The 19,756-nt window shown below is 42.1% G+C and overlaps 1 protein-coding gene across 2 annotated transcripts in view; it reads right to left on the bottom strand.

Annotated features, from left to right (window-relative positions):
* Positions 1–19,756, bottom strand: part of SLC39A10 (solute carrier family 39 member 10) — a 108,309-nt gene that overhangs the window by 40,135 nt on the left and 48,418 nt on the right. Inside the window, exon 1 of one of the 2 annotated variants that reach the window (XM_071747844.1) lies at positions 8,616–8,753. The exons of the other annotated variant lie outside the window; for it this stretch is intronic. The gene's annotated coding sequence lies outside the window, so the exon portion shown is untranslated. Of the gene's footprint in view, positions 1–8,615; positions 8,754–19,756 lie in introns of those variants that run through there. 2 annotated transcript variants of the gene reach the window in all.

Here is a 19,756-nt window from a genome sequence, read left to right as displayed (position 1 = left end):
AACTCATTTCTGTTTTGGGGAAAAAAAGCACGTTGTTATTTGAAGTTCAGAGGGGAGGCAAAAAAAGGTTTCACTTTAGTTTTACTTTGTCAACTTCTAGGAGGAGCAAAACCAGACACCAGAAACCTCTCACCAGAAAAGCTGACCTCTGGAGGAGCTTTTTTAGAGAACTTACTTCAACTCTGATCTTTAAAAAGGTATAAAAAAAAAAAAGTTATACCTAATTTTGAGATCCCTCTAGCAACACAACTTTGTTGAGATGCTTTTATACAATTTAGACTTCAGCAGTGCAAAACATCCACAAGCTACAAGGTAGGAATGATTATAGAAGTGCTTCAAAACCAAGCCATATGTGAGTGACACCATTTTCTTCTTCACCCAGGCACTGAAAACATCCACGTTATCTTTGGCAGAAAGACCCTTTCCATCTCTAAGACAAATCTCTAAGCTGTCAGAAAAATTGACCCTGGTGTTGGGTAGGGAACAGGGAGTCCTGGGGAGACAATGGGATATCAGCCTTTCCTCCCTCCACCCCCCATTGTCCCTGTGGCTGGTGGAGTTCCAAGAGAATGTGGAAAAGAGATTATTTGGTTTCTGTTACCCTGAAGCAAGCATTCCCAGTAGTCCCCTAAAGAAAGTCTGCTCGGTTTAGTTTTTGCCCTGAAATTGATGATAAACCAAATTGATGAAGGAATCACCCTTTCTCAAGCTTCAAGAGTTTAAAACACAGTGCTGGCTTTCCACAGGGAAGTATTTACTTTGGCTCAGTGCTTGGTAGCTCCTTTCAGATCAGTGGGAATGTGAATATCCTACAAGTGAGGCACATGCTTTAGGGTCTTGCTGAATCATGTCCTTTGCATGTACCAATCATTACTGAAAAATGTGGCTGTGATCTCACACCAAATTAGGACAAGAGCCTCGGTTCTGGAAGGTGGAGCGTGGCAGGAGATGAAGATGAATGGGGTGAGATGTTTCCTGCTGGGAGACTACCAAGCATTTAGATCTTTTCCAGCCTCTGGCATTTCTGGGGAAGTCCTAGATGCTAGAAGCCAGGTATTTTGGAAGCCACCTTATTACACTGCATGCACATTTAAAAATAATAATTAAAAACCCCTCAGGTGTCTGCCAGGCATGTGACACCATAACAACCACCCTAACAGGAGAACAACTCTCCTTTTTGTGAAGTGCTTCAGACACGTGGAATTCACTCTGAACCAAGATGACACTGTTTCTTTTCCATAGGATCACTCAGGATCATCCAGGCAGAGGCAGAGAAACACCTCTAGACTGCTCCCAAACTTTGAATTATGTGGTTCTGCAGGAAAGGCAATATACTGCCTTTATATATCAGCTTTATCATCAGCTGAACAGCTGATGTAAAATCAATATGCTCACTTCAGTCATCTCTGGATTAAACTCCAACATCAGTTTTGTTTTTCAAATTGCAGTTTCAATAGAGATTTTTTTTTTTTTTCTTATACCAATGAAAGAGGAAAATCTAAAAGATAAAACCAACATCTCCAACTCAGCTATCATTGCAAGGCTTGGTTTCTTTCCCCACAGGGATCTTTGTGGATGAAGAAAGGCTTCCTATATTTTCACCCCTTCAAGGAAATGGTAATATTAATGGTGCATTCTAGTTTCCCTGAGCCATCACAGAAAATTCCTGAGTAGATTTCACTGTAAGCAGATAGGTGTTCCATTTGCTTTCAAATGCCAGAAGCTGTTGCAAAAAAATATGCAGTACAGATACTCCAGAAATGATGGAGTCTCCCTGACTCCATTAAAAATGCAATGCCTTTTTTTCTTTCTCTTTGCTCATATTCCTATCATTCAGCTATAATTAGTCCAGGGTAATTATAGTGGCAATTATGCATGAAGAAAAGTCTTATTTTCTATGCTGAGGGGATGGAGTTGAAACATTCAACTTAAGGGTGTGTTGCTCTTGTTTGGCCACTTTGTAGAAATTTTTCCTTTGCTGTTTTGGAGCCCAGTGCTGTAAAACAGCTGTAGGAAAAATCTAACTGGAATTGGTAAGGGCAGCAGGTGAAAGCAGCTCTTACCACATCTCTTGTCAAGAAGGCAAGAATTGGGACTCCAAACACCCTGAGCTGTGTGTGCCACCCTATTCTGTACACATACATGAAGCAGAGGCCCATTTCCCCACAGGTTCAAAATAAAATAAACAAAGAGGCTATCACTGTATGTAAAAGGATCCCTAAAAGTGGATAAATAATATGAGCTAAATACAGAGAGAGATGCTGCTATGTCCCAGAGCATGCCCTGCTTGTGTTTCTGCAGAGCTTTAGAGAATTTGATCATTATTCTGTGTTTATGGTAGCAATTTGCTAAATTTCAAATCCACCAAAATGTTTTGGTTCTAGATTTATAGGAAGCCAAACCTACATTTAGAGCTGCTGACTGGCACCATAAAAACTTACAGCAAACTGTGTTTGCAACTTCCAGCTCTGGGGCTGTAGCCCTGGAATTAGAGGAATTCCTATTACCAGAAAAGGCACTTTATTTTACTAACAAAAAACCTACTTAGAATCTCAAATGTTTTTGAGTTTTTCTTTCTCCCCCTCTCCCAAAACACACAAAACCTGAGCCAGCACCCAGTTCTCAGATGTCAGGAGTCTCTTGCCAGAGGGGGTAGCAGCACTCTCTTCATTCCTCTTTGCAAACTTAAATGCAATGTTGTTCAGCCAGTTCTTTGGGCCATCTTTCCCCCCTCATTTTTTATGAATAAGAGTACTAGAGAACTATTTGGTTTTCAGCTGCTCAGGAACCACTGCCACTGGTTTCAGAGTGAGCCATGGCAGTAAGGCTCAAGCTGGATGCAGGATGTCTGAAGCTGCTCTGCAGTTGTCTGACTCTGCCATTGCAATCTTGACTTCTGCAAGGTTTTAGTGGAATTCTCAAAATGTGGGTTAGCTCACAGACAGGGAATCCATGAGCATTTACAGACCTACACTGGGGTACCCAAAGACTCTGCTGCCACCAAGAACCAAAGCCCAGGGCCACTCTTCTAAGTCTAGTGCATGATGAGGGGGTTAGCTACAGCCAAAAGGAGACAATCCCTTGAGTTTGGGTTAAAAAAGGACTGAGTGTAACTATTCCCATTCTAAGCTTAACGTCTCCAAGGCAGTTTATAGCAATTCTGATAGGAAAAAACTATGAATCTGGACAAACACCTTTTCCATACACAAGTCATCACTGCTCCAGCAAGGTCTGAAGACTTCCAAGGCTGGCATCTTAACTCAACTCAAATTAGCACAGCTCCTTTTCCAGATCTTTCCACTTCCTCAGAGCTCAAAATGGATCCTGGTTCTGGTTCACTAATGCTTAGCTATGCCCAAATCTAAAAAAAATTAATGCAGAGAGGGACTCAAGGTAAAGGGTCTTGCAGGAGGATGGAGCAAGCATCTTATAATTAAAGAAATATCATCTTGTCATGAGTTCAGAGGTGGAAGGAGAGTAGATGAGGGCAGCAGAGCAGGAATAGGAATAGGAATAGGAATAGGAATAGGAATAGGAATAGGAATAGGAATAGGAATAGGAATAGGAATAGGAATAGGAATAGGAAAGTAGCTGTGCCCTGGGGATGGCTTTCTAGCTGCTAGCCCAGCCAAACCTCATCAGGAACACAGCATTCAGCTTCTTAATGGGCTCTGGCTCCCTTAGCTGGCACTTCCCATATGACCATGGGTTTTTTTCAGAAGGCTGGGGTCTTACCAGATAAATTAATAATCAATAACCTAAAAAGAAAAGGTAGCCTCTTAGTTTATCTGGTATAAATCTGGAAAATACTTGTGTTGTCAAGCATAAATTAACATGTTCTTTCTAGGGCAGGGTCTCTGTGGTGCCAGTAGCTGGTTTGGTTTAGGATTCCTCTCACAGAAGCTAAAATTAATTATGGTATTTTCTTGCTTCCTTACTTAGAACATTTATTTATACATTCAGCTCTAAGCTACACATCAAAGAGACTTTGCAAATTTAAAATTGCAATGGAAAAAGCTCCTCCAAAGTACCCTTTAAATGTCTTAATTACTTTAGAGAATACATTAGTCTATAGCATTTCCCCAAATATGCAAAGGTACACTGTAATAATAATTATAATTATTATTATTGCCTTTGTCCCTGCTTCAGTGTCCTGTGAATTCCTTGGGATGGTTTGCATTTAGTTATGGGGGACAATTTAATGTTCTCAAACATAATGATTTGGGTTAATAATTATTTACCTAACAGTTCAGGAAGAAACTGAAGAATGAGTAAGGAGAGATTTTATTTATTTAACATTGAAAAAGAGGGTCAAAAATGCTTTTCTTATGGTCATCACACCAGGCTGTTAAAGGTCTGAGGTTCTCAGGTTGAAGTCTTGGACAGAGAGTGAAATACAGAAAAAATTAGGCAGTAAAGCTGGATTCTTAATTTCTGCAATGATCTGTCTTTCCCTGTTGAGGGGAATCATAGAATCATAGAATCCTAGAATTGGCTGGGTTGGAAGGGACCTCAGAGCTCATCAAGTCCAACCCTTGATCCACTCCCGCTGCAGTTCCCAGCCCATGGCACTGAGTGCCACATCCAGGCTCTTTTGAAATATCTCCAGGGATGGAGAATCCACCCCTTCCCTGGGCAGCCCATTCCAATGGCTGAGCACCCTCTCCAGAAAGAAATTCTTTCTCATGTCCAACCTAAACCTCCCCTGGCACAACTTGAGACCTCTTGTGCCCTCTTGTCTTGCTGAGAGTTGCCTGGGAAAAGAGCCCAACCCCCCCCTGGCTCCAACCTCCTTTCAGGGAGTTGGAGAGAGTGATGAGGTCTCCCCTGAGCCTCCTCTTCTCCAGCCTCAACACCCCCAGCTCCCTCAGCCCTTCCTCACAGGACTTGTGCTGGATCCCTTCACAGCCTCCTTGCTCTTCTCTGGACCTGCTCCAGCACCTCAATCTCCTTCCTGAGCTGAGCTGAGGGGCCCAGAACTGGACACAGGACTCAAGCTGTGGCCTCCCCAGGGCTGAGCACAGGGGCAGAATCCCTTCCCTGGACCTGCTGGCCACGCTGTTCCTGAGCCAGCCCAGGATGCCATTGGCCTTCTTGGCCACCTGGGCACACTGCTGGCTCCTCTTCAGCTTCCTATGGAAGATGCTGGATGTTGTATTTCTTTCTAGACTACTTAATTCCACTCTCTGCATCATGGTTCTTTTTTTTTTTTTTTTTTTTTTTGCAGTAACAGCAGAGGGCTGACATCCATCTATGCAAAGCAAGGGTGCTTCCTGCTTTTGTAAGAGAGGAGAAGGTTTAAGGGCAAGCCAGTAATTACCCCAGAGAGATGTGGATCAAGTAGCATTAAGTCTGACATTCCCCTGGTGTAAGAGAGGAACTTGCAGGAAGAGCTGCAATGTTCACCTGGAGGGTCAGTCACAGATTTGCCTCTCTTCAGCTATAAATTTTCCTTCTGCCTTCTGGCTATTGAAGGTTTTTTATTCAGGTGTAGATTTACTGAAGGTGATGTGCCTGCTATTCAAAAAATGTACTTTGATTTTCAGTAGATTTCCTGGATGGAGCTAAAAGTGCACTTAGTTCTTCCAAGTTAGAAACAGAATTAACATTCTCAATTCTGGTCCAAGGAGCAAGACTTGTACAGGAATGTAACAATTTAATGGGAATAACAATTTCATGGCCAGCTCCTGAAGTGACATATTAGTGTCTAAATGGAAGCTTAATAGAATGAGTTAGAATAATTACCAGAACAGACCAAATGATGGAGGGGTTGGAAATATGACAATCAGAAAAAACAAAACAAAATGAAGAAATTATGTTGCACCAAGTAAGAAATCATTAAGGCAACTGGTATTTTGGAATAAAGATGAGGCTGTAAACTGGATAAATACAAATAGATGTCAAAAAAGCAAATATGAGGTGAAAAGAAAAAGGGAATTGAGAAAGAGACAGCAAAAGCCACTAGGGACAAAGTGATGTGGAAGTTTTGTTGGCTGAACAGGTGCTGTGACCTTAAAAAAAAAGTCTGATAAAGTGAAAGATGGAGTAGCACTTGAAACCTTAAGGAGATGTGGTAGCAGGTGAGATACTCTGAATTTTATAAAGAACAATTTTGGTTAGAATTTGGGTTTGCAGAGTTCTAGTTCAGGAGAAGAAAAAAAGAAGCCTCTAAAACCCTCTTTGATTATGACTTTGCTTTTCAAAAGACATCATTTTCAAAGAGGGCACTGTTGATTAATCCCTACCTGTGGTTTTATAGGTAGAATTCCTACAACATTAATCACCAGTTTGGGTTAGGAGCCTGTATATTCATCAAAAAGAAATAAATGCATAAAAAGATTGATACAGGAATGATCTCTGCAAGGTGATACCACTTTTTAAAGCCTCTATATCACCCAGAACTAGACTCAAAAAGCACATACAGTGAATGCTTCAATACCTAAGGCAATGTATCCCTCTCCCTAAAATACAACCAATGCTATGGTGTGGAACACTACTGATAGCAGCTGAGACACTGAGCAGAAAGCTGCCAAAATGTAGTGACAGGAAAGATGCAGTGACTCCTTGTGCAGCCTTCCTGGCTTAGTGTCTACCAAGGAGCTCCTGGGACCCCCAGCTTTGGGTGGGAGTCCCTGCACCTTCATGGAGGTGCATTTGGTTTTCAGCTTTGGATCCCTTAAAGTGATGCTGGAGGGGAGAGGGCACATTGTGAAAGTGGTCCAGCATCCCAGCTTGAAGCTTACTGTGCCTGTAAAGGGGGGAGTACCTTGATATTAGGGGTCTTGGAGGCATGAAAATCCAGGTTATTTAAGGACAAGTTTATACAAACCCCATAACAGGTAACTGAACTACATCCAAAGCACTTGCAGAGGAGAGGGAACCACACAAAACTACTTATCACAAGGCCATAAGTTCCTTCTGTTTCCCCTCTGTGCTGTAAATGTGCTGCTGGATTCTGAGTGCTGATGTTCACAGGTTGAGTCCTCTGGCACAACTCGTGTCCTGAGGGACACAGGGAGCTTTGGGAATCAGTCCTGGGGAGTTAAGATCCACGGCTGCCTCCTCACTCCACCCTGCTGAGAAGGATTTCTTAATACTCATTCATTAATACTCCAGAATTCCTCCCTCCTTGCCACTGGGAGCCCTTTTATGCTTTCAAAATGTTCTTTTCCCTCCAGCCTATCTGGGAGCAATCACCTCCTGCCTAGATAGGAAACAGATGATGCTCATGGTGCTCCAGAACTCTGAAGTCTTGGCCTGCTGGGATGCAAACCCCCCTTTCTTGTCAAGCAATTTGGGCTGGTGCTTTTTTTCCCCACAGCTTAACATGCTACTTGATATTTTCCATGCACACATAACCTGCCAGTCTGGTTTGATATAACTGTATAGATATTTTTAAATTTTTTTTGCAGTTTCTCCAAGATCAGATCTCAGCTGAGATCAAACACTGCAGCCTTCTGTAAGAATGGGTTTGAGGAGAAGCACCCCTTCTGCACCCTGAACAATCCAAAATCTCAATCCAAAAATAATTTGGGGGACACACCATGATCTTGCCACCCCTAGAACAATGCTAGAACAGTCATTGCTTGATAAGAGTGCAATAAATTTACTACAATACAATACAATAAATTTGTAAATGCAGGCATTTGGTGAATCCATTTGGACAGCTGACTTTGACACTTTGGGACACTTTTCCCATTACTGTTTGCTTGTGTAATGGCTAAAACAACTCTGAAGAGCAGCTCAAAAGGAAATTATGCCATTTAATTCCTTCTTTTTGAGCTGCTTCTGAGTGTGTGCCAGCAACACTCAGTAGCTGGATGCTGGGAAATAATTATGGTGCCATACAGGCTGGTGATGGTCACACTGCCAGCATCTCTGGTTCCTTACTGCTTAACACACCTGGTTCAGCTTGATCCTGCACTTCTTCTGTACAGAACCTCTTCTTTTTGGTTCTGACCCTCCAGCAGGTCTTTACTGCATATTTCCAAAGGAAATGGTACACCCTGCTAGCCCAGCTGCAGGCTGGTTATCAAGCAGTTGGGTGTATTTAGTGTGCAGCAGGTTTCATAGCACCTGGACCACCTTTTGGGCTTTAACACCCAACCCTCCCACGTGAAACACTCAGAAAACCTGCAGCTCTTCTGGATTTACAGCAGGGATAGTCCAATATATGTCATTATTGCAGCTGAGGCCGTGGTTCCCACGTGGGAATCAACTTCCCAGGAGGAATTTTAGGTATTTCATGCTCACAACAATTTTTCCTCCAAAACTGTAATCCTAAATTTTTAGGTTTATTGCTTCTGCTGACAAGCTCAAGGAATACATCCCTCTCTTTGCTCCCCCTGGTCTTTTCATAAAGAGTTGGTGGGATAAGAAACACTGATTTCTTGTATCTCCTGCTGTAAGATAGGAAAGAAATTCTGCCCTCAGATTTACACCTACACCTCCTAGAGCTGGGGAGCCTGAAGCAGGCTCCAATTCTTGCTTTGAAATAGGAAACTTTCCTAACAATTCTGGAGAAGTTTATTATATTTCAATGGCAATATAGATGGCAATATACTGTCTGCTCAGCTAGGATAACAGAAAGAAATGAAATATCCTGTTATACTTACTCACTGTCCTGAAGGTGACTGGACTTGCTCTTCACAGGGTAGAGAAGAGACTAAAGGTTTTGTTTTAATATATGTAAAACCCTCCCCAAGCAGCAGTGCCCCAGAAGCTGGGTGACAGCTGATGAACAAGGAGGTCCAAAACACTTGGAGGGTATTTATCAAGTAAGACTCTTCCCAGGAACTGCCCCTGAAACCTGGCACTTTTGGGAAAAGGCTTGGCACAAAGGCCACATCAAATCCCTGCCTCTCAGACTGCTGGTAGTGGCTTTGTGGAGTCCCTGGAGATGATTTCAAACAAAAGATATCAAAGTGTGCAAAGGACATGGTTATGTTTGGTAGTGGTAAATTATTTCCTTTTTTTTTTTTTTTTTCTTGCATCAGACAATAGAACATCAAATAATCAGTGAATTGATTGTGTTTTCCATTGCTTTTACATCAGCTTTGGAGGGAAGCAATTACAGGTACTTTGTTCAGACACAATGCTAATATTCTTTGTTTTTCTGCTGGGAAAAAATGCACATAAAACAACTATGATAAACTTCAGCTGATTCAGTTAGTCAGCTGCACATATTTAAAATAACAAATATATGTGGAGTATTCATCCATCTTAATAAGCAGCCTCAGCATTGCAGGCTGAGGTTGGGCACATGGGTTTTGCTGTGTTAAACCTGCACATTACTCACACCAGGGCAACTGCTCTGTACATTACAATTATTTGGACAGGAAACTGAAGCAATGGAAACTCTTCCCATTACAAAGCCATGTTTGAGTGCTAAATATTTCAGTGTTCAACTGGGACAGAGCTGCACGCTTGCTTGGGAAGCAACATGGCTGGAAACTGTTTTATCAGTTGTCTTTGGATTTGTGTGATCATGTGAGTTAAATAACAGCAGCATTTGGTTTATTCTAGGCAGATAAAATGCTAGAAACCTGATGCAACTGTTTTGGGAAGGCTTTTTACAGATCAGCATTAATTATCAAGACCTAGTTTAAATAATCCCATTTACCTGCCAGTTCTGCACTAAGTCATTCTCCAAATAATTGAACATTTTGCTGTGGACATCTTATGTTATTATGAGAACCTACATTAGGTATGGCACCATTTTTAATTTATGTGAAAAATTAGTGTGAAGATACCTACACAGAGGGTATTTGATTACTCTGAGAAGTCAAAAAATGATGATGATTACAGAGCAGTTAACAGGGCTGCTCAAAGATTTTCTCCCAGGTAGACTCTGAGGACAGAAACCAGCAACAAGCAGCTCACAAAAACTTCACATTTAAATATGAATGACAGGGCAAGACTGACACAGCTCAGGCTTGAAAACCTGGGAGTTTTCTGTCTAAGTAACTCTCAAAGCACTTGTAAGAAAAGAACCAGAAATTATTTATTTCTTCCACAAAAAAAAAAGAAAAAAAAAAAAAAAGGTAGGTTTTCCAATTTCTAGGCCCCTCAAAGAAGAATATTTGGGTTGCAATTATTCTGCCAAACTCTTGGATTTCAGCACAATCTAACAGCAAAACTGACTGAACTTAGAAATAAGGGGTAGGAATTTAAGTATGTGCTATAAACAAAGCCTCATTTTATTTCCAGGTGATGCAATAACCAGAAAGAATAAAACTCTTGGATGGAGGAGGCTTTAATTTATGTACAACCCCTGAGGTAAGGAGTGACACACTTTTTAATGCAGATAAATGGAAAACAATGAGATGGGACTAATGAATAGGTATTTGCTGATAGGAAAGAGACAAAGGAGCTGTGACTTGCAGGGGAAATAAAAAGAGGCCCATCTGCTGCTCACCTAAAATGGCCAAAGGAATTAGGGAGAGCATCACTATGAGGTGAGAGTGGATTATAGGAAAGAAACACCTCAGTTGTCTGACACAGGCAAAAGAATCAGCAGCAATAATCTGATTTTGGACTTCTCCACATCTCACTTGAATGCAATCCTTTTTCAGAACTAGATAAAACAGATGTAAATACATTTCAAAATGCTTAGGAAGAAAACCTAAAGCTGCTGTTCAAGGACCCCGTTACACTGATGTCAGAAGTGCTACTTAAAGCCTGAATTCTGAGGACATCCAGAACTTGACTTTTTACTGCAAATCCCACTCATTCCAGGGCCTCAGTTTGCTCCTCTTGAATCTTTCCCTTCCTTGGTGTCATTCAGTTGCCCTGATCATTCACCTTGCATATTCCAGCTGAGAGGAGCTCTGTAGAGGTTCTTCAACAAAAACTTCACATGCCTTAAAGTTACACTTCTGGAGGCCACTTTTTACCTTTCTGAAGGATGTCCAGAGAATCTCCAGTTTCACCATTTAATTGGTTTTTTTCTAGTATGAAATAACAAGAGAATTCTTTGATGAAAGAAGATTTGGAGCATTTAGAATATGACATGTAACACATAACCTAAAGAATGCACTCCCCAGCAAGCAGAGCTATCCATGAATTCCCTTATTTGAAAGCAAATTTTGACATAATCATTTTGGGTTTGCTTTGGAAGGAAATGGAGTGGTGGCTGAGACCTGCAAAGGTCTCATCCCCAAAGGGAATGAATCAGCAGGAATATAGAATATGTCAAGAAACATCCCCTAAGTAAGGAGCTGGAGGACACACATTTCATTTTTTTTCCCCAAAGGGAATGAATCAGCAGGAATATAGAATGGATCTTGTAAAAATCAGTAGGACAGACCCTATGAGCAAAACAAAGGGATAAAAAAATAGAATTAGCTCACAAAAGCACTAGCAATTTGCCTGGGTTTTAGAATGGTGAAAACTAGAGATGAGGAGAGTCCCTAGAGCTTGATCTTCCATTTTCTTAGAAAAGATCTTAAAAAAAACTTCCTGAGCACTAAAATCCCCATAAAACACTCTCTGGTGCCTACCTGGAGCAGGCAGCAGCTGTATGGCCATCCCTGTAAGTATTTAGATTTCTTTGTTTTAATCTGCAGCTTTTGCCCTGGTCTCCACTTCTAAGTAGGATTTCTGTGAGGGCCACACCAGTACTTCCAAGTACACTCAAAACAATGACCTTGTGTTTATCATTTTCTGATTTTATCCTCCCAGTGGGAATTCTGGGAGCCAGGTCTGACAGGATCAAACAAGTACTCACTCTGATACAACCCTCCTGCCCCTTACTCCCACAGAACATCCTTCCTCAAAGAACAGAGTTATCCTTGGCTTTGGAGAGAGCATTTAAAACCCAGAAGGGTCTTTGGTTATCAGTCAAAACCAAAACAAACCTCTTTGATTTTGCAGATTAAGTAGGTGGGCACAGAAAGGTGAGCAGACCAGCAGCAGACAGCATCATAAGGCTTCATCTGTGTCTTTATTAAACCAATGCCCATGCCTGCTTTGGAGATATAAACTAATGGCTTGAAGAGCCTTTTCTTGGAATCAAGATCAAAGTTCTGATTATATGTGGCCATTAACCACTTAATTTCTTGCTGAGATCCTCTCAAGAGGGGGTGTGCTACTGGTTGTGGTGTTCTCCTTGCCAAAATCCAGTTTGGGCTGTTGAACACTCCTTATCCAGTGCAATCTGGTTGTGTTACCACCTGCTTTATTGGAAAGAAAATCAGGCTGCAGGGTATGCATTTGACAGTTAATAGTCTTATTATCATGGGCACCTTTTGCAATACCTCTGCATTTCACAACCAGGAAGCCCAGGGCTGAAGGATGCTAAAATTCAAAGTTTTTTTCACTGGGACACACCCCAGGAGCAGCACTGAGCTGTTAGAATTGTCTCCCACCAAGGGGACTAACAGTGGCCCATATTCATCACCTAAATTAGGAGCACAGTAGCCTTAACTCACACACACACAGCAGGATTAAAATCTGGTGTATTTTCTGAGGCCCAAGTCATCTCCTGTATACCTGGAGCTGCTTCACTCAGCAGTACTGCCTCCAGGTTTGGCTAATTAGCATGGAAGGAAGGGAACAGAACAATTAATTGCATTAGTGGAGTCCAAGAAGGGTTGTGATGCCCAGCAGCAAGAGCACCACGCTGAAATCTGGGTTTCAGCAGATTCTCAAAGAGGGAAAGGTGCCAGATCCACCTCTTCTCATCCAGCAGCTCTGTGCTTTGAGCTGACTGGCAGTGTCCATGGCAAAGGGGATATTTTTGACAGAGCAAGCTGCTAGCATGCAAGGTTATTGATGGTTTGGAGGGGATTCAGCAGTATCCAGTTCCTGGTGAGGCTGGAAGTCAACAGGAACCCAGGAGCTGAGCTTTGCCTCCCCTTTGGCAGGAAAACCACCACCTGGTGAACCACTTGGAGAGGCTGCAGGAAGCAAGGTGGTTTGCAGCCAGGCTGGGAAGCCTTTTGTTCTCACAAAGAAGAAACCAGGGGTATCTCACTGCTGTGCCACTGAGCAGAGAGGTCCTAAGGACAGCACGAGGTGCAGGTGAGGAAGTGTCAGTGCTGGGGGTACAATGCCCAGCTCCCAGCCAGCTTCTCAGGCACTGGCAAGTGGTTTGTTTGAAGGTCATCCATTCTTCTGGGCTTAAATAAAGTTTCTGGTGAAGTGTTAGTCATCCACGGAAGAATGAAACCATCACACTTTGTGCCAAGAGAGCAGAATATGGCTGCCCTGGGCCCCAGGCCAAGGGGAAAGTAGTTTGGGAAGCCCAGTTAAAAAGTTTGCATTGTTTAAGGTTTTTTTTAGGGTGTTTTCCATCCTTAACGTTGACACTGAGAAATACACAGAGTTTAAGTGTTGTATTCTTGTTTGCAGGCTCTTTCACTGGCTGGGTTAGAATGCAGTCACTGCAAACTGCAGATGTCCATAAAAAGTTTAGTGACAGTGTATGTTACCTTCTCTTGTCCTTTTCTTTATTCTCTTTTACTTAAGCAGGGCTTTAATTTTGCAGGGAAATATTTTCAGCAGGCATTATTTTGATAGAAAGTTATTTGAAGTGTCATTCAGAGAATATAAAGCAGATTCTAGAGCCATACTGAAGGCCTTGATCGAGGTTCTTCTCTTAGAAGCAGTGAAATATATGGATAGAGAAATATATATATACCCTAGCTGAGTAGGCAGCAATCTTAAAAAAGCCACATATCTGTTATCTGACAGCAGAATCTGAATCAAAGCAATTTTCTCCTCTAGCAAAGGAAGTAAAACTTTTGTTTACTATGAGACTGGACAGACTGAAATCATATTCATCTCTGTGCTTCCCCCTGTTCCCTTTATTCCTTATTCTAGAACATAGTGCAAAGATCCTGAGCTGGCTTTGGTTGTCACTGGATGTGGGGCACAGAGAGGATGGTGTAGGCAGTGGATTTGAGTTATGGGAATTCTGGTTAAGGGTTAGAGGTGGATTCCTGGTAAAAGTGCAAATATCTTCCATTTTCTTCCCTTCAGTGAGAAACCTCCCCTGCCCCAAGTTTGTGACTATTATTTCCATTTGATGGGAAGTGGAAGGTGATGTCTGTCATGCTGGGACAGACAGCTGGAGCTCATGTGGTGTCCTGCTCACAGAGATGCAGTTTCAGAGGTTGAGCTCCATTGGAGCACAGGTTTTTTTGCTGACACTTCTCCTTTAGGCTCTCAACCTCCTCCTAACCATGCCCAAAGCATAAAGAAGAGAGAAACAGCACAAGCAGTAGCACTGCTGCAGACTGCATGGAGTTGTAGAGCAAGCTTGAAGAGAGCACATCTGCCATTTCCAAAGTTATCCCATGCTTTTGGGAAAAGAAAATCCACCAGGTGTTTAAATCCATGGATCACTTTCTGTGTTTTAGATTTTCTCCACTACAAACTGGAATCATTTTGCTCTGAGCAGTCTGGTCCAGCAGCTGAGCTCCTGATGAGCCACTGCTGCTCTCTCTAGCTCCTAAATAATAATAAAAAAATCTTTGCTGCATGGGCCTCTGAAACCCCACGCAGCTTGGTGCTGAGTGGAGGCAAAAGCACAGGTTTGGGAAGAAACAAAGAATGAAGAAAAGCCAGGAAGTCATCAATCTAGAGAAAAAAAATTAAAAGTTTTCATTTTGGCTCCTCCTGACAACAGATTAAAGGCTAACACAGCAGTTAGGCTGGAAAAACTGCTTCCCTCCCAAGCCCCAAGGTAAGCAAGGGTTGTAAATGTTCTGGGGGAGTGGCAGCAGAAAAAAAGGCAGAAAATTGCTATTAGCATAGACTTACTGGAGAAAGACCCAAACCAAATCTAAGCAACTCTTCAGCTGTGAGGTGTGTTAATCTTAGCTGTGGCTTGGAGATGTGCAGCTCATGACTGTTGTTAACTGAGGATTTTGTATGGTATGTTTCAAGATAAAAAGGACCATAAGGCTGCAAATGTCTGTGTCTGGAAGACAGCAAACAAGCAAGTGATACCCCAGACAAAGATGCACACACATGTTCATTTGATTCCTTTCAATACAGGAGGCTTTACCTTTCAAAACAGGTTCCCCAAATGATGGGCTGAAGACAAAGTCCTGCATGGAACTGGGCACCAGTTACCAGGGCACCTGTGAGGTGGATCAAGTTCTAGATCTGAAGATAATTCATCTACAAACTTCCAGTGATGCTGAACTGAAAGGAACTAAGAACACAAAGAGCTTCACTAACATTGCCACCCCTGCCAGCATCATTTGGATTTAACAATAACAAAGTAGCAGGATACTAAAAAACAAACTAGAAAATGCAACTCAAACCCAGAAACCCAAAACTACAAAGAATAAATCTATTTTCAATGGAGAATATAGAAGAAGCTGTGAGTTGCCAGCTCAGTGCAATATAGAGAATATATAATTATCAAATGACATATATATATATATATTAATATATGAACTAATTTAGGAGAAATTAGGAGGAGAGCAAAGGATGGAACACTTGGAAGTATGATGCTAAAGGACTCCAGGCTAACTATAGGTCCATAGAAAGCTACTGAAAACAGAGTTCATTACAGGCCATAGAGGCAATGGAGACCAAGGCAGAAGCACTAAGGAAAAAAACAAACCCCAAAATTTCCACCACAGGATAACTCAGAATGAGCCCCCCTCACTGGCAGAGCAAGTTGTGATGGCATCAACACCTCAGCACACAGTAACTTCTGAAACTGAGGCTGGATAAACAGCACAAAGGAATCCTTCCTCCCCCTCCCCAGTTTTTGGCTGAATTAGTGAGAAGGATGAGGTGTTCAAACCCAGACTACCCCTGGTTACCCAGTAACAGTAATAACCTCCCCCTGAATACCAGGCAGAGCCTGGCAGCAAGTTTCTCCTGTGGCAAAAAAAAACCCAACAACGACCCCAAACCATTTTTTCCCCCCACTAGAATGAGCAGGCATTGGGCACCAGGGCTTCTGATAAATCTCAGCCTTCAATTTTTCCTTTAGAAGTGAAAGGGAGGATTTTTCTAATCTTTCTAAACTGAGAAATCAACATGGATTCTGTGGCTTTGGTACCAGCAGGCCAACCCAGTCATTACCAGATTAAACATACTTCTCATTCTTTGAAAGCTTTGCTGGCTCACGTGGCTGATTTAAAATCTGCCCCCTCTGACTCTCCCCCTTTGTTGTACAGACAGAAGCAACCCTAAATACAGTAGAGCTATCTATGCTTTTGTAAACTACTGGATCTCTTCTAGGTTTCCTCAGTAAAACACTACCTGTGGAACAGAAAAACAGCCCAAAACTTATGGGGCATTTTAATACTTCCAACAGCAGCAGCAGCACACAGAACCCAAACAACCCCTCCAATCCAGCACTATTTAAGTTTGAAAATTCAGTTCGGTGGATTAATTTTGTCTGCATTTTCCTCTTTATGTAGATAAAGAGAAAAAAGCAGAAAGAGTAAAGCAAGGCCTGCTTACAGATGCCATTTCCAGTGGACAGACTGGTTTCAAGAATGAAGGTATGGTTAATTATCTCTATTAAGGCTTGAATTATTCCTACAGAGGTTCTAAAAATACAGCCAGGATGTTTGGCTAAATTAATGATGAGCACAGCTGGGAATATGGACAGAAAGGCTGAAGGGATGGTAATGAGAAAGCAGAACATGAGATCTTGTTGTTTTGTTGCTTTAAGTGCCTTTAAATTGATTTCTTTCTGTCCTCATACTTAGTTCATCCTGAAGTCACAAACTAACACATCACCTGCTAAAATTCTTTAATATGCAGAGGATGACAAATGCTCTGTAAGTTGGGTATAATGATTGCCCTTGCTTTTATAACAGCAAAGCAACACAGGGGAGATGGGCTCAGAATTCAATTTAAAACCAGGGCTAGATACCTGCCAACACAATCAAGAACCCATCTCCTAGGTCTGTCCCAGCTGAGGTCAGCTGTTTGTATGCTTGCCATATATGATTAGTGATGAATGCATTTTAAACTGCTGAGAGTGCAATTCTGGGGAATTTTTTCTTCTTCTTCCCGTGGCATTTGCTAACCTCAGTTAATGTTCTAAGGAAGTAACACAATTTGGTTTCATTTTAATACATCCTCTATTCCAGCATTCTGTTAAATCACATGTTTACATTTCAAGTAAAAGCCCAATTCCTGGAGTTTATTGACCTTTTGCAGTGCAACTCTAGCAAGAATTACTGCTGAGAATAGCTCATGGTGCAGCTAAAATCCTCTCCTTAGGCTTCACCCCAGAGCAAGATCAATCTGCAGTTAACTGAAAACCCTCAATTTTTATTGCAACTTGACTGTGAAAATTCCAGCTGATTAAATTTTGTAACCTGTAGGTCAGCAGCTCGTTTCTCCCCATTTCTGCAGCCAGGTGTTGTCAGGAATGGGTCTGGAATGCTTAGAGGGATGCAAGGCTGTCACACAGCAATGCACAGACAGAGGATTAAAGACAGTTCCCCAGACTTGTAAGAAGTTCTCTGCAACAAAAAAAGCCCCTGCAGGGCCAGCAGAAGGCATTTAACTTGCACACAGAGACTTCTGTAGTTTTACAGATGAGGTACTCCAGTGAAATGAAAAAGAGGATTTGTGTGCATAAAATCAAGGCTGTGGGGTGAAGTTTTTGCTCACCAGTTTCACAGCTACACATCTTGGATCTCCACCACCCAGTGCCTTGCACACTTATTGCTTTGCAGACCCCAAAGGTGTCACATGGAGTGTAAAATGTACATTTTGAAATTAAGTGGGTGAAATGAACTTCAGAGTTTTCAGCTCAAGAGATGACTTTCAAGTTTCACTGGACACGTTTTCTGGTTCTAAAACTCACTCCAGGTCTCCAAAAGCTTCAGAACTCACTCTTGGGGTGCTGCCACAATAATAATGTTTTGTGTTTCAGTCAAAAGAACTCCTGAATTTATTTCCCTGATGCACTAAGACTCTCTGTTGAGTTTTAAGTTGAAGGGGCAAATAAATGATTTGTCACCTGTTGTTGATACTATCAGTGTTTCTACCTGGAAACACACTGCTTCCAAACAGATAATGTATTTTTTCATGCAAGCCCCACCTAAATTGCATTAACTTGCTGTGGCCACAGATAATGTCCACAAAGATATAACTGTGATTCATTTGGCAGGCAGCTACTGGTAAAATATTGTAATTTTATTGTGTGCTGAAACTACAGTTCAGGCAGCCTATGAGCAGGGATTTGCTCTTACTTATTTCAGGTTTTCAGCTAGCAGCCTGCTCCTCAAGAGACTGTTTTTTAAGGGTTGATTGTCCTTCATATTAGCATTGCAAAGGTTTTACCCTTTGTGTAGGGCCTGGTGGTTAGGAAAAAGGGGTTCAACTCAGCTAGCTTGTCTAGATGCTAATGATATTAAAAATATCATCAGTGGAGCATTCAGAGCAGACCCCTGTCTGGTGCTGGGGCTTGTGGTCTGAACCAAGCAGAACTAATGCAAGAGAGGAGAGTCTGGCTACATGGGCACTGGGGTTTTGCTTTGCTTTGGGATTTTTTTTAAAAAACATCTATGAAATCCCTCCACGTTCATATTTCTCAGCTATGTGAATAAAAGAAGAGATCAGGAGAGAATGATACTAAGAAAACTTGACTAACCCTTTGTCACCACAGAGGAATGGCACCAGGGAGGTGAAGCAAGGCAAGCAAAACCAGGAGAAAAGCAATCTGACTGAGGAAGGTGGAAAAACGAGGGAACCATTCAAGACTTCGTATGTGCCAACACTTCCCTTTCTGACTGCTCCATTTCTTGTGGTTGTTCAGGCTCTGATTCAAGCTTCTCCAGTGGGGGATTGATAGGGTTTCTTTCACTGGTGTGTTTACTCATCTAGATTCTTTATTGGCAACAGTGCTGCCTTTTTTTTTTTTTTTTAGGATACTTCTCAGTGTGCTCTCTCTCTGCCACCTGTCTTGTGTTTTGCTCTGTCCTTCACTTTACCATCCACTGCCAGCCATAAGAACTTAATTATCTTTATGTTAGAGAAGTCTGGTTTCTCTCTGAGCCATAACTATGTTACTCTGTCTTCTGCCAGCTTGGTGGCCCAAGATCACCCCTTCCTGAAGCAGTAACAAGGCTCAAAGCAGCTGTAGGTCAAGAAGTCAAATACTTCTCCAGTGTCTATTTCCATTATTCCACTGGAGCAGAGAGAGCCTGAGAGCTTGAAGGTAATTTCCTCCTCTGTGTGACATCCCTGGAGTGCTGCTTGTGTGCTGAGATTCCTGTAATCTCTTTTCTACTGGCCTCATTTTGTCTTCATTCTCCACTTTTCCTTATTTACGTTCCTAAAACGTGTGAATTGGAAGCTTCTCTACCCCAGCCCTTAGGTTCCTGACACCAGTTTTAAACTGAGCACCTGTGATTCAGTTGTAATGTTAATAAATATTTGAATTCAGCACGTAATGTATTGCTAGAGATTAACAAACGTGGCTCCTCTCACTTCTTGCAATAAACATCTCTTCCACATGTCCTTTCTCCCCTGCTCATCTGACTGGGTATAGGACTGCTCCAAGCTTTGCCTTCCTGCAGAGAAACTGGCAAGAGGAAGGGAAACTGACCTGCTCCATCTCTCGAGCTCCCCTCCAGCCCAGAGCTGTGTCCAGTCCCACTGGGGATGGTTCCTGGAAGCACATTTTGTGCAGCAGAATGTGTGCTGGTTTGCATCCTGTTTTCATTGCTGCAGATGAAAATTTACTTCCTAAACAACAAGGGTCTGAGTTGCTGTAATCTCAGGCTGCAGGAGAAGCCAGGGGCCTCCAGCAACACCAACC

Source organism: Heliangelus exortis, chromosome 6, assembly GCF_036169615.1.
Source record: "Heliangelus exortis chromosome 6, bHelExo1.hap1, whole genome shotgun sequence".
In the NCBI taxonomy this organism is placed as follows: domain Eukaryota; kingdom Metazoa; phylum Chordata; class Aves; order Apodiformes; family Trochilidae; genus Heliangelus; species Heliangelus exortis.
Note: the sequence above shows the minus strand (reverse complement) of the source record. Positions and strands in the feature narration are given on the sequence as shown.